The 13,411-nt window shown below is 34.5% G+C and overlaps 1 long non-coding RNA gene, 1 other non-coding gene and 1 pseudogene across 2 annotated transcripts; all 3 read left to right on the top strand.

Annotated features, from left to right (window-relative positions):
- The first annotated feature begins 2,495 nt into the window (after window positions 1-2,495).
- LOC116678707 (macrophage mannose receptor 1-like) lies at window positions 2,496-3,876 on the top strand (annotated as a pseudogene).
- A 996-nt stretch (window positions 3,877-4,872) lies between these two features.
- LOC116678705 (uncharacterized) lies at window positions 4,873-6,342 on the top strand. Its single transcript, XR_004329381.1, has 3 exons — window positions 4,873-4,984; window positions 5,435-5,442; window positions 6,301-6,342. It is a non-coding gene; the product is annotated as an uncharacterized LOC116678705 (long non-coding RNA).
- A 6,163-nt stretch (window positions 6,343-12,505) lies between these two features.
- On the top strand, window positions 12,506-12,587 carry trnal-aag (transfer RNA leucine (anticodon AAG)). The gene has a single exon. It is a non-coding gene; the product is annotated as a tRNA-Leu (tRNA).
- The last annotated feature ends 824 nt before the right edge of the window (window positions 12,588-13,411 follow it).

Raw genomic sequence — 13,411 nt, 5'->3', positions numbered from 1 at the left:
ACCTCATTTATGTTTTTTTTTTTAGGAGCTGCTAGTTAATTTACTGTTATTTTAGCGACTTACTTCTTATCACCAGACTCCATGTAAATAATCACTACTTTTAGTGTGTATAGAGCAGCATATCTCCACCAGACTCCATGCAAATAATCACTATTTTTAGTGTAATAGAGCAGCATATCTCCACCAGACTCCATGTAAATATCACTACTTTTAGCGTGTACAGAGCAGCATATTTCCACCAGACTCCATGTAAATAATCACTACTTTTAGCGTGTACAGAGCAGCATATTTCCACCAGACTCCATGTAAATAATCACTACTTTTAGTGTATATAGAGCAGCATATCTCCACCAGACTCCATGTAAATAATCACTACTTTAGATTGTATAGAGCCGCATATCTCCACCAGACTCCATGTAAATAATCACTACTTTTAGATTGTATAGAGCACCATATCTCCACCAGACTCCATGCAAATAATCACTACTTTTAGTGTATCTAGAGCAGCATATCTCCACCAGACTCCATGTAAATAATCACTACTTTTAGCGTGTACAGAGCAGCATATTTCCACCAGACTCCATGTAAATAATCACTACTTTTAGTGTATATAGAGCGCATATCTCCACCAGACTCCATGTAAATAATCACTACTTTTAGCGTGTACAGAGCACTACATCTCCATCAGACTCCATGTAAATAATCACTACTTTTAGCGTGTACAGAGCACTACATCTCCATCAGACTCCATGTAAATAATCACTACTTTTACCAAATAAACCAGAGTATACCCTTTAAGATGCAGCTGAATGTGATGAATAGGTAAATGTGTGATTTGCATCCTGAGGGACTGGGTTATACGAAGCATCCCTAAACATAAAGACAGCCTGTTGTTCTGTCTGTTTCACCCCCCCCCCACGGCTAAACTCACTACGCCAACATTTGAATATAATGGAAATCATTTTCATATTATTTATTTTAAGACATATTCAAAACATCCAACGTTTGAATGCAAATGTCCCGTTTCAAGGTGTCACACTGTTGACTTGTTTAACTTTGTTGTTTCTTCAATAACTGCAACAAGTAATCGAGTAAAATAATCCTGATTTCATCCCAAAATAACTGTTTATTATCTTCTAACAGGGCGAAGATGCAGTGGAGTCTGGTTGTGTTCATTGTGATGGGTAAGAAACAAGCTGTAATGTTAGAAACAAGCTGTAATGTTAGAAACAAGCTGTAATGTTAGAAACAAGCTGTAATGTTAGAAACAAGCTGTAATGTTAGAAACAAGCTGTAATGTTAGAAACAAGCTGTAATGTTAGAAACAAGCTGTAATGTTAGAAACAAGCTGTAATGTTAGAAACAAGCTGTAATGTTACCCTACAGGACAGATGTTCAGCATCCACTAAAAGTTGTGTTGTTGCTGCTGACAGACTCAGGTTATTATTCTAAGTGTGTAGCAACATTATGGCATAGATCCCTACAGAGATAGACCTTTTAGTTAAAGAGTAAGATCCTTTTAGTTTAACATGAAACAGAAATCACCATCACCAAACCCACCAGACTCCATGTAAATAATCACTACTTTTAGCGTGTATAGAGCAGCATATCTCCACCAGACTCCATGTAAATATCACTACTTTTAGCGTGTATAGAGCAGCATATCTCCACCAAACTCCTGTAAATAATCACTACTTTTAGCGTGTATAGAGCAGCATATCTCCACCAGACCCATGTAAATAATCACTACTTTTATCATGTATATAGCAGCATATCTCCACCAGACTCCATGGTAAATAATCACTACTTTTATCATGTATAGAGCAGCATACCTCCACCAGACTCCGTGTAATAATCACTACTTTTATCATGTATAGAGCATCATATCTCCACCAGACTCCGTGTAAATATTGCTACTTTTAGCGTGTATAGAGCAGCATCTCTCCACCAGACTCTGTGTAAATAATCACTACTTTTAGCCTGTATAGAGCAGCATATCTCCACCAAACTCCACTAAATAATCACTACTTTTAGCCTGTATAGAGCAGCATATCTCCACCAGACTCCATGTAAATAATCACTACTTTTAGCGTGTAGAGAGCAGCATATCTCCACCAGACTCCATGTAAATAATCACTACTTTTATCCTGTATAGAGCAGCATATCTCCACCAGACTCCATGTAAATATCACTACTTTTAGCGTGTAGAGAGCAGCATATCTCCACCAGACTCCATGTAATAATCACTACTTTTATCATGTATAGAGCAGCATATCTCCACCAGATTCCATGTAAATAATCACTACTTTTATCATGTATAGAAGCATCAAATCTCCACCAGACTCTGTGTAAATAATCAACACTTTTAGCGTATTTATAAACACAGTTTTTCATTTTAAAAATTGAAGTCTTGTCTTTTGTTATAGTTATATTTAAATGAGCAGACGCTTGTGTAGCTATCAGCTCCATCGCTGCAGTTTCTTCTCTGTTATCAGGTCAGGTCGTCCCACTGGGGGTCAGCTGTGTCATTACCGCTTCATTGGACAGAACAAACCTGGAAAGAAGCCCAGAAGTACTGCAGAAAGAACCACACTGGCCTGGCCACAGTGTCTAACCAGAAGACATGAAGAGACTCCAGCACCATGTACCAGCCGGAGCCTGGATTGGGCTGCAGAGAGACTGGCGCTGGTCTCGGCCCGGGGTGGAGTTCAACGATAGTAATGGTCTCCAGGACAGCCGATAATTACAACAACAATAAGGAGGACTGTGGGTGGATGACGAATGACGGATGGCATGACGACTCTTGTGCTTCCGACTATAATTTATCTGCTATGACGTTGACAATGTGTGGCGCATGGAGTCTGTTCTCTCTTGAAAAATTGATAGTTTCTGAATTGATATCACATTATTGTTTTGAAATAAAGATAATGTAGAATTTTATGAGACTAAAAAAGAACCAAAACTTTTGTCTGTGTTTCACAGAACGCAACAGACATGCGGCAACACATTTAATGTCAGTACAGATGAGATGACCTGGCGAGAGGCTCAGAACTACTGCAGAACCAATCACACTGACCTGATCAGTGGAGTCCAGCAGCTGGAGGACTTCAAGACAGACCCCGGTTATATGTTATTATACACCCAGGAACCTGATGAAAACTCTGGATCGGCCTGTTCAGGGACCTTCACTGGAGCTGGTCTGATGGGAGCACTTCTCTTTCACAACTGGGATGAAGAAAACCCTGACCCTGACCGTGACCCTAAGAAGACCTGTGCTATGACTACGTCAGGTGGAGCCTGGAGCTCTGATGACTGTAATGAAACCAAAACCTTCTTCTGCTACGACGGTGAGTCCAGCAGCAGGTCTCTGACGCTGCTCTTCATCTACATCTGCTTCATTTACTCTATTTACTGGGTATTACAAGAATTATGGGCTCACCATTTCCAACTATTTTCCCCCGACTGACTCCGCCCCTGATTGACCCCCCTTCTCTCCTGACAGATTCTCTGTTCCTGATCAAGGAGAACCGGACCTGGGAGGACGCGTTATACTACTGCAGAGATCTCTATGGCGACCTGGTCTCCATCGCCAACCTGGACCAGCAGCTCTGGGTCCAGGAGAGAGCCAAGATGGCCACCACTTACTACGTGTGGCTGGGACTGCGCTACACCTGCACCCTGGACGTCTGGTTCTGGGTCAGTGACGAGACCAGCGACTACACCAACTGGGACCCCAGCAATACTACGGGGGACGACTGCAACATGTCTGCAGCCATGGACAGAGGGGGGGGGGGGCACAAGTGGGTCAAAAAGATCAACGACGAAAACCAGTTCAATTTATCTGTTTCCAAGAGCTCACCACCACAATGTAACTAAGTACTTTTACTCAAGTACTCCCGTAGTAATGTTGGGGGATGGAGTACTTATACCTCAAAGGTCAAACTATGGGGAAAGGTCCTAATATTTAAGAAAGAATTTAATATTTTGGAAAAAAGTCGTATATTTTAGAAAACAGTTGTAACATTTTGGGGAAAAAGTTGTAATATTTAAAAAAAAAAACAATTTGTAATATTTTGTAAAAAAGTCATAATATTTTTGAATTTTTTTTTTAATATTTTGGAATAAAGTCGTAATATTTTGGGAATAAAGTTGTATTATTTTGGGAATAAAGTTGTAATATTTTGAGAAAAAAATCATAATATTTTGGGAATAATTTCATAATATTTTGGGAATAAAGTTGTAATATTTCAAGAATAAAGTCGTAATATTTTAGGGAAAAGTTGTAATATTTTGGGGGGAAAGTTGTAATATTTTAGGGAAAAAGTTGCAATATTTCGGAAAAAAAACGTAATATTTTGGAAAACAGTTGTAACATTTTGGGGGAAAAGTCATAATATATTAAAAAAAAATTGTAATATTTCGTAAAAAAGTCATAATATTTTGGATTTTCTTTTTAATATTTTGGAATAAAGTCGTAAAATTTTGGGAATAAAGTTGTAATATTTTGGGGAAAAAGTTGTAATATTTTGGGAATAAAGTCGTAATATTTTGGGAATAAAGTCGTAATATTTTGGGAATAAAGTTGTAATATTTCAGGAATAAAGTTGTAATATTTCGGGAATAAAGTCGTAATATTTTGAAAATAAAGTTGTAATATTTTGAAAATAAAGTTGTAATATTTCAGGAATAAAGTCGTAATATTTTGGGAAAAAAGTCGTAATATTTGGGGAAAAGTCGTAATATTTCAGGAATAAGTTGTAATATTTCGGGAATAAAGTCGTAATATTTCGGAACAAAGTTGTAATATTTTGGGAATAAAGTCATAATATTTTGGGAATAAAGTTGTAATATTTTGGGAATAAAGTCGTAATATTTTAGGGAAAAAGTTGTAATATTTGGGGGAAAAGTTGTAATATTTTAGGGAAAAGTTGCAATATTTCGGAAAAAAATCGTAATATTTTGGAAAACAGTTGTAACATTTTGGGTGAAAAGTCATAATATAAAAAAAGTTGTAATATTTTGGGAAAAAAGTCGTAATATTTTGGAATAAAGTTGTAATATTTTGGGAATAAAGTTGTAATATTTTGGGATAAAGTTGTAATATTTTGGGAATAAAGTTGTAATATTTCGGGAATAAAGTTGTAATATTTTGGGAATAAAGTCATAATATTTTGGGAATAAGTTGTAATATTTCAGGAATAAAGTTGTAATATTTTGAAATAAAGTTGTAATATTTCAGGAATAAAGTCGTAATATTTTGGGGGAAAAAGTTGTAATATTTTGGGAAAAAAGTCGTAATATTGGGGAAAAGTCGTAATATTTCAGGAATAAAGTTGTAATATTTCGGGAATAAGTCGTAATATTTCGGGAACAAAGTTGTAATATTTTGGGAATAAAGTCATAATATTTTGGGAATAAAGTTGTAATATTTTAGGGAAAAAAGTTGCAATATTTCGGAAAAAAATCGTAATTTTTTGGAAAACAGTTGTAACATGTTGGGGGAAAAGTCATTATATTAAAAAAAGTTGTAATATTTCGTAAAAAAGTCATATTTTGGAAATTTTTTTAAACATTTTGGAATAAAGTTGTAATATTTTGGGAATAAAGTTGTAATATTTCGGGAATAAAGTTGCAATATTTCGGGAATAAAGTCATAATATTTTGGGAATAAAGTTGTAATATTTCAGGAAAAGTTGTAATATTTTGGGAATAAAGTTGTAATATTTCGGGAATAAAGTTGTAATATTTGGGAATAAGTTGTAATATTTCGGGAATAAAGTTGTAATATTTCGGGAATAAAGTCATAATATTTTGAAAACAAAGTTGTAATATTTCAGGAATAAAGTCGTAATATTTTGGGGAAAAAGTCGTAATATTTGGGAAAAAGTTGTAATATTTCAGGAATAAAGTTGTAATATTTCGTGAATAAAGTCGTAATATTTTGAAAATAAAGTTGTAATATTTTGGGAATAAAGTTGTAATATTTCAGGAATAAAGTTGTAATATTTCAGGAATAAGTTGTAATATTTCAGGAAAAAAGTCGTAATATTTTGGGAATAAAGTTGTAATATTTTGGGAATAAAGTCGTAATATTTTAGGGAAAAGTTGTAATATTTCAGGAATAAAGTTGTAATATTTGGGAATAAAGTCGTAATATTTTGAAAATAAAGTTGTAATATTTCAGAATAAAGTTGTAATATTTTGGGGAAAAAGTCGTAATATTTGGGGAAAAAGTTGTAATATTTCGTGAATAAAGTCGTAATATTTTGAAAATAAAGTTGTAATATTTTGGGAATAAAGTCGTAATATTTTGGGAATAAAGTTGTAATATTTCAGGAATAAAGTTGTAATATTTTGGGAATAAAGTCGTAATATTTTAAATAACAAAGTTGTAATATTCAGGAATAAAGTCGTAATATTTTGGGGAAAAGTCGTAATATTTGGGGAAAAGTTGTAATATTTCAGGAATAAAGTTGTAATATTTCGTGAATAAAGTCGTAATATTTTGAAAATAAAGTTGTAATGTTTGGGAATAAAGTTGTAATATTTCAGGAATAAAGTTGTAATATTTCAGGAATAAAGTTGTAATATTTTGGGAATAAGTTGTAATATTTTGGGAATAAAGTTGTAATATTTTGGGAATAAAGTTGTAATATTTCGGGAATAAAGTTGTAATATTTCGGGAATAAAGTCATAATATTTTGAAAACAAAGTTGTAATATTTCAGGAATAAAGTCGTAATATTTTGGGGAAAAAGTCGTAATATTTGGGGAAAAGTTGTAATATTTCAAGAATAAAGTTGTAATATTTCGTGAATAAAGTCGTAATATTTTGAAAATAAAGTTGTAATATTTTGGGAATAAAGTTGTAATATTTCAGGAATAAAGTTGTAATATTTTGGGGGAAAAAGTTGTAATATTTTGGGAAAAAAGTCGTAATATTTGGGGAAAAAGTCGTAATATTTCAGGAATAAAGTTGTAATATTTCGGGAATAAAGTCGTAATATTTCGGGAACAAAGTTGTAATATTTTGGGAATAAAGTCATAATATTTTGGGAATAAAGTTGTAATATTTTGGGAATAAAGTCGTAATATTTTAGGGAAAAAGTTGTAATATTTTGGGGGAAAAGTTGTAATATTTTAGGGAAAAAGTTGCAATATTTCGGAAAAAAATCGTAATATTTTGGAAAACAGTTGTAACATTTTGGGTGAAAAGTCATAATATAAAAAAAAGTTGTAATATTTTGGGAAAAAAGTCGTAATATTTTGGAATAAAGTTGTAATATTTTGGGAATAAAGTTGTAATATTTTGGGAATAAAGTTGTAATATTTTGGGAATAAAGTTGTAATATTTCGGGAATAAAGTTGTAATATTTTGGGAATAAAGTCATAATATTTGGGAATAAAGTTGTAATATTTCAGGAATAAAGTTGTAATATTTTGAAAATAAGTTGTAATATTTCAGGAATAAAGTCGTAATATTTTGGGGGAAAAAGTTGTAATATTTCGTGAATAAAGTCGTAATATTTTGAAAATAAAGTTGTAATATTTTGGGAATAAAGTCGTAATATTTTAGGGAAAAAGTTGTAATATTTCAGGAATAAAGTTGTAATATTTTGGGAATAAAGTCGTAATATTTTGAAAATAAAGTTGTAATATTTCAGGAATAAAGTTGTAATATTTTGGGGAAAAAGTCGTAATATTTGGGGAAAAAGTTGTAATATTTCGTGAATAAAGTCGTAATATTTTGAAAATAAAGTTGTAATATTTGGGAATAAAGTCGTAATATTTTGGGAATAAAGTTGTAATATTTCAGGAATAAAGTTGTAATATTTTGGGAATAAAGTCGTAATATTTTAAATAACAAAGTTGTAATATTTCAGGAATAAAGTCGTAATGTTTTGGGGAAAAGTCGTAATATTTGGGGAAAAAGTTGTAATATTTCAGGAATAAAGTTGTAATATTTCGTGAATAAAGTCGTAATATTTTGAAAATAAAGTTGTAATGTTTTGGGAATAAAGTTGTAATATTTCAGGAATAAAGTTGTAATATTTCAGGAATAAAGTTGTAATATTTTGGGAATAAAGTTGTAATATTTCGGGAATAAAGTTGTAATATTTTGGGAATAAAGTTGTAATATTTCGGGAATAAAGTTGTAATATTCGGGAATAAAGTCATAATATTTTGAAAACAAAGTTGTAATATTTCAGGAATAAAGTCGTAATATTTTGGGGAAAAAGTCGTAATATTTGGGGAAAAAGTTGTAATATTTCAAGAATAAAGTTGTAATATTTCGTGAATAAAGTCGTAATATTTTGAAAATAAAGTTGTAATATTTTGGGAATAAAGTTGTAATATTTCAGGGGAAAAAGTTGTAATATTTTGGGAAAAAAGTCGTAATATTTTGGGAAAAAGTCGTAATATTTCAGGAATAAAGTTGTAATATTTCGGGAATAAAGTCGTAATATTTTAGGGAAAAAGTTGTAATATTTCAGGAATAAAGTTGTAATATTTTGGGAATAAAGTCGTAATATTTTGAAAATAAAGTTGTAATATTTCAGGAATAAAGTTGTAATATTTTGGGGAAAAAGTCGTAATATTTGGGGAAAAAGTTGTAATATTTCGTGAATAAAGTCGTAATATTTTGAAAATAAAGTTGTAATATTTCGGGAATAAAGTCGTAATATTTTGGAATAAAGTTGTAATATTTCAGGAATAAAGTTGTAATATTTTGGGAATAAAGTCGTAATATTTTAAATAACAAAGTTGTAATATTTCAGAATAAAGTCGTAATATTTTGGGGAAAAGTCGTAATATTTGGGGAAAAAGTTGTAATATTTCAGGAATAAAGTTGTAATATTTCGTGAATAAAGTCGTAATATTTTGAAAATAAAGTTGTAATGTTTTGGGAATAAAGTCGTAATATTTTGAAAATAAAGTTGTAATGTTTTGGGAATAAAGTTGTAATATTTCAGGAATAAAGTTGTAATATTTCAGGAATAAAGTTGTAATATTTTGGGAATAAAGTCATAATATTTTGGGAATAAAGTTGTAATATTTTGGGATAAAGTCGTAATATTTTAGGGAAAAAGTTGTAATATTTTGGGAATAAAGTCGTAATATTTTGAAATAAAGTTGTAATATTTCAGGAATAAAGTTGTAATTTGGGGGAAAAAGTCGTAATATTTGGGGAAAAAGTTGTAATATTTCGTGAATAAAGTCGTAATATTTTGAAAATAAAGTTGTAATATTTTGGGAATAAAGTTGTAATATTTCAGGAATAAAGTTGTAATATTTTAGGGAAAAAGTTGTAATATTTTTGGGGAAAAGTCATAATATTTTAGGGAAAAAGTTGTAATATTTTTGGGGAAAAGTCATAATATTTTAGGGAAAAAGTTGCAATATTTCAGGAATAAAGTCGTAATATTTTGGGAATAAAGTCCCATATTATAATTTAATATAAATCTTTTACTTTAATAATTTATCTTTTCTCACTTTGTTTGCAGTGGTGTTTGACTATGTGTCCTCTGGATTATTGAATGGCATTCTGGGAAATGTAGGAAACAGCGCTCGAGGGGGAGATGTGACTGCAGATATTAAACTGAATGATTCTGATATGTTGTTTTCTTCCTCTCAAAGTGTCCCGTGTTGGTGAATATCTGATGTTATATTATGAAGTTATTAATAATTATATTGTGTTTCTACAGTTTAATATAACCAAGAAATAAACTGTTAGACCAGTACAGTACTGGGTTTGTGTACTGGGTCTGCGTACTTGGTCTCTGTGTGTACCGGGTCTGTAGACTGGGTCTGTGTACTGGGTCTGTGTGTACTGGGTCTGTGTACCGGGTCTGTGTGTACTGGCTCTGTGTACTAGGTCTGTGTACATACTGTGTCTATGTGTACTGGGTCTGTGTGTACTGGGTCTGTGTACTGGGTCTGTTGACTGGGTCTGTGTACTGGGTCTGTGTTTACTGGGTCTGTGTGTACTGGGTCTGTGTACTGGTCTGTGTGTACTGGGTCTGTGTACTGGGTCTGTGTGTACTGGCTCTGTGTACTAGGTCTGTGTACATACTGTGTCTATGTGTACTGGTCTGTGTGTACTGGGTCTGTGTACTGGGTCTGTTGACTGGGTCTGTGTACTGGGTCTGTGTTTACTGGGTCTGTGTGTACTGGGTCTGTGTACTAGGTCTGTGTACATACTGTGTCTATGTGCTCGGTCACTGTGTGTGTACTGGGTCTCTGTGCACTGGGTCTCTGTGTGTGTACTGGGTTTCTGTGTGTATACTGGGTCTGTGTGTACTGGGTCTCTGTGTGTGTACTGGGTCTGTTTGTACTGGGTCTGTGTACTTGGTCTCTGTGTACTGGGTCTGTGTGTACTGGGTCTGTGTGTACTGGGTCTCTGTGTGTGTACTGGGTCTGTTTGTACTGGGTCTGTGTACTTGGTCTCTGTGTACTGGGTCTGTGTGTACTGGGTCTGTGTGTACTGGGTCTGTGTGTACTGGGTCTGTGTACTGGGTCTGTGTGTACTGGGTCTGTGTGTACTGGGTCTGTGTGTACTAGGTCTGTGTGTACTGGGTCTGTGTACTGGGTCTGTGTACTGGGTCTGTGTGTACTGGGTCTGTGTACTGGGTCTGTGTGTACTGGGTCTGTGTACTGGGTCTGTGTGTACTGGGTCTGTGTGTACTGGGTCTGTGTGTACTAGGTCTGTGTGTACTGGGTCTGTGTACTGGGTCTGTGTACTGGGTCTGTGTGTACTGGGTCTGTATGTATCGGGTCTGTGTAACATAACATCATGAAACTAGGTTAAAGCTGCATTATATCTGATCTCCAGCGGGGGGCCTTAAAGCTGTCTATGTTCCTGTGCGTGTGTGTGTGTGTGTGTGTGTGACTGTATTTTCTGAATGTATGTGTAAGTGTGTCTATGTGTGTGTATGGTGTCTGTGTGTGTGTGTGTCTATGTGTGTGTGTCCGTATGTCATTGTATGTGTGTCTATGTAAGTGTGTGTGTGTGTGTCTGTATGTTGCAGTATGTGTGTCCGTGTTTGAGTGTGTGTGTATGTGTGTGTGTGTGTGTGTGTGTGTGTGTGTGTGTGTCTGCCTGTGTGTGTGTGTGTGTCTGTGTGTGTGTGTCTGACCTATGAACTTGTTCGTTTAAAAAAAAGGTATGTATATATATATATATATATATATATATATATTAATGTTTAATTTCTCATACTGTACTGTAATTTTTATTCTTGTGTTTTATCTGATTTTATTTTTTAACTGTTTATTCTTGTGTTTTATCTATTTTTATTTTTTAAGTCTTTTTTAACTCTTTTTGTGTAAAGCACTTGGAATTGCCCTCTGGCTGAAATGGGCTATACAAATAAAGCTGCTTTGCCTTGAATAGGTTGTCAATATTAGTGCAAATCGGTATTGCACTGCTTTTTGGGTTGTCGTGGTCAAGGACTAAAATCCATTGGGGTCTCCCCTTGCAGGTTTGAATCCTGCTGACAACGAAAGTCATAATTTAATGGTGGTCATACATCCCTTTATAACAAACGGCAGATGTGCCTTCATGATCGATCTTGTAATATCTCATAGGTACTGGAAGCCACTGATGCATCTCTGAGCATTTATTTTCAGTTTCAATAACCAGATTACCACAGGAGGTAATATCTTCTGCAGCTCTTTCAAAGACTCTACCATAATACCTGCTGGAGATGCCAGGTCCTCATACATGTAAAGCATGAGTTCTACCACTGAGCTACATCTCCTGAAGATTTTCAGATTTTGGGACTTTTTTCTGAGATAGACTTAGACGTATCTTTATTAATCCTTTTGGGATGACTCCCGCAAGGAAATTGAAATATCACTGAATAAAAGAAGAAACCTGGGTAAAACATGTAATGTTAATGTTTTATATGGCTTCAAAACCTGTAAATGCAACTGCAGTGGCTGGAAATCAAACCTGGGCAAAATGATTGCACTGCTATGGTATAAATCATAGTCTAAAAGTAACACACCTGTTAAATTTCTGCTGGACAATACAACGTTCACTGCAAATCTTGTAACACATCTGGGCATTAAGACTGAAAATAAATGCTAAGAGATACATTGAGACTGGTGGCCTCCATTACCATGAGATAATACAATATTGTTCATGAAGGCACATCTGACCACCACCTGAAAGTCAGTGTATTTTCAGTTTTTGTTTGTTTTCAAAACACCTGCCCCATGTGAGGGTTGAACAAACGACCTTCAGATTATGAGATGTATATATTCACAAATTCAGTCCAGGTAGATGTTCAGCCCATGTTCACACAGACCTAAACCTACTTACTTAATGTTGGTTACAATATTCTAAAATCAATGCCAGAGAAAAATGACAAAGTGTGATAACATTTTTTAATAAAGTATTGGCTTTTTCTTTGAGATGGTTTTTTTTCCAATGACATTAACAAGCATATCGTTAGTTACGGTCCCTGTGTATGTCATAATGTGGAGAGCTCATTCGTGTAGGTAGTGTGGCCGAGTGGTCTAAGGCGCTGGATTAAGGCTCCAGTCTCTCTCGAGGCGTGGGTTCAAATCCCACCACTGCCATTTGCATATATTACACAGCTGGAAGCCAACCAATGTGATGTCTTACAGCTGTATGATTTGGGCTGAACTTGATGAAGTAACTAGAATCATCCATCAATCACCTTGCTGAGATTATTCCTTGTTAACCTGAGGTGAAACCTTCCTTTCTTGCACTTTGGAGTAGAAAATCAACAAATAATTGTGATAATCTCCATATTGATTGATTGGAAGTGCGTGTGCAAGACTAGCTCCCTTCGATAGCTCAATTGATAGAGCGGAGGACTGTAGAGGCGTAAAGCTGAAATCCTTAGGTTGCTGGTTCAAATCTGGCTCGAAGGAGCCCTCTTATCCAGAGTTACCCTTCAGGGATCAATAAAGAATTTCTGATTCTGATGTAGAGTTGGACAGACGACCCAAAAGCATAATACTTCTTGCCAAGACATAACAAGAAACAAAAAAAGAGGTGGGGGAGATAGAGTTAAAGAACCTTTTTTCAGGACACCCACATTTTGTCGCTCAACATGGCAGGCAGTCTATGCATCTAGGGCCAAATGTTTTACCATTTCATCCACTACGGGCCCCTAAGGAAAAGTGTGACTGTACTGTACTGAACTCTTGTTACCCATAGCAACGACAGGTAACAACGAGTGGAAGTACTTCTCTCTTTTCGTATAATCGCCACTATACGGCCCAGTTTAATCTCGTTAAATTTTACGGAAATCCCGATAAACAGCTACGATGACTGTTTATCTGTGTGGATTTTAAAATCTATCTGTCAACCCCGTCTTGCCCGTATTGGATGGAATGATGTCAATTTGCGCTTTTCATCTGTTATACATAACAAC

The sequence above is a fragment of the Etheostoma spectabile genome, unplaced genomic scaffold, assembly GCF_008692095.1.
Source record: "Etheostoma spectabile isolate EspeVRDwgs_2016 unplaced genomic scaffold, UIUC_Espe_1.0 scaffold00007802, whole genome shotgun sequence".
NCBI lineage: Eukaryota > Metazoa > Chordata > Actinopteri > Perciformes > Percidae > Etheostoma > Etheostoma spectabile.
Note: the sequence above shows the minus strand (reverse complement) of the source record. Positions and strands in the feature narration are given on the sequence as shown.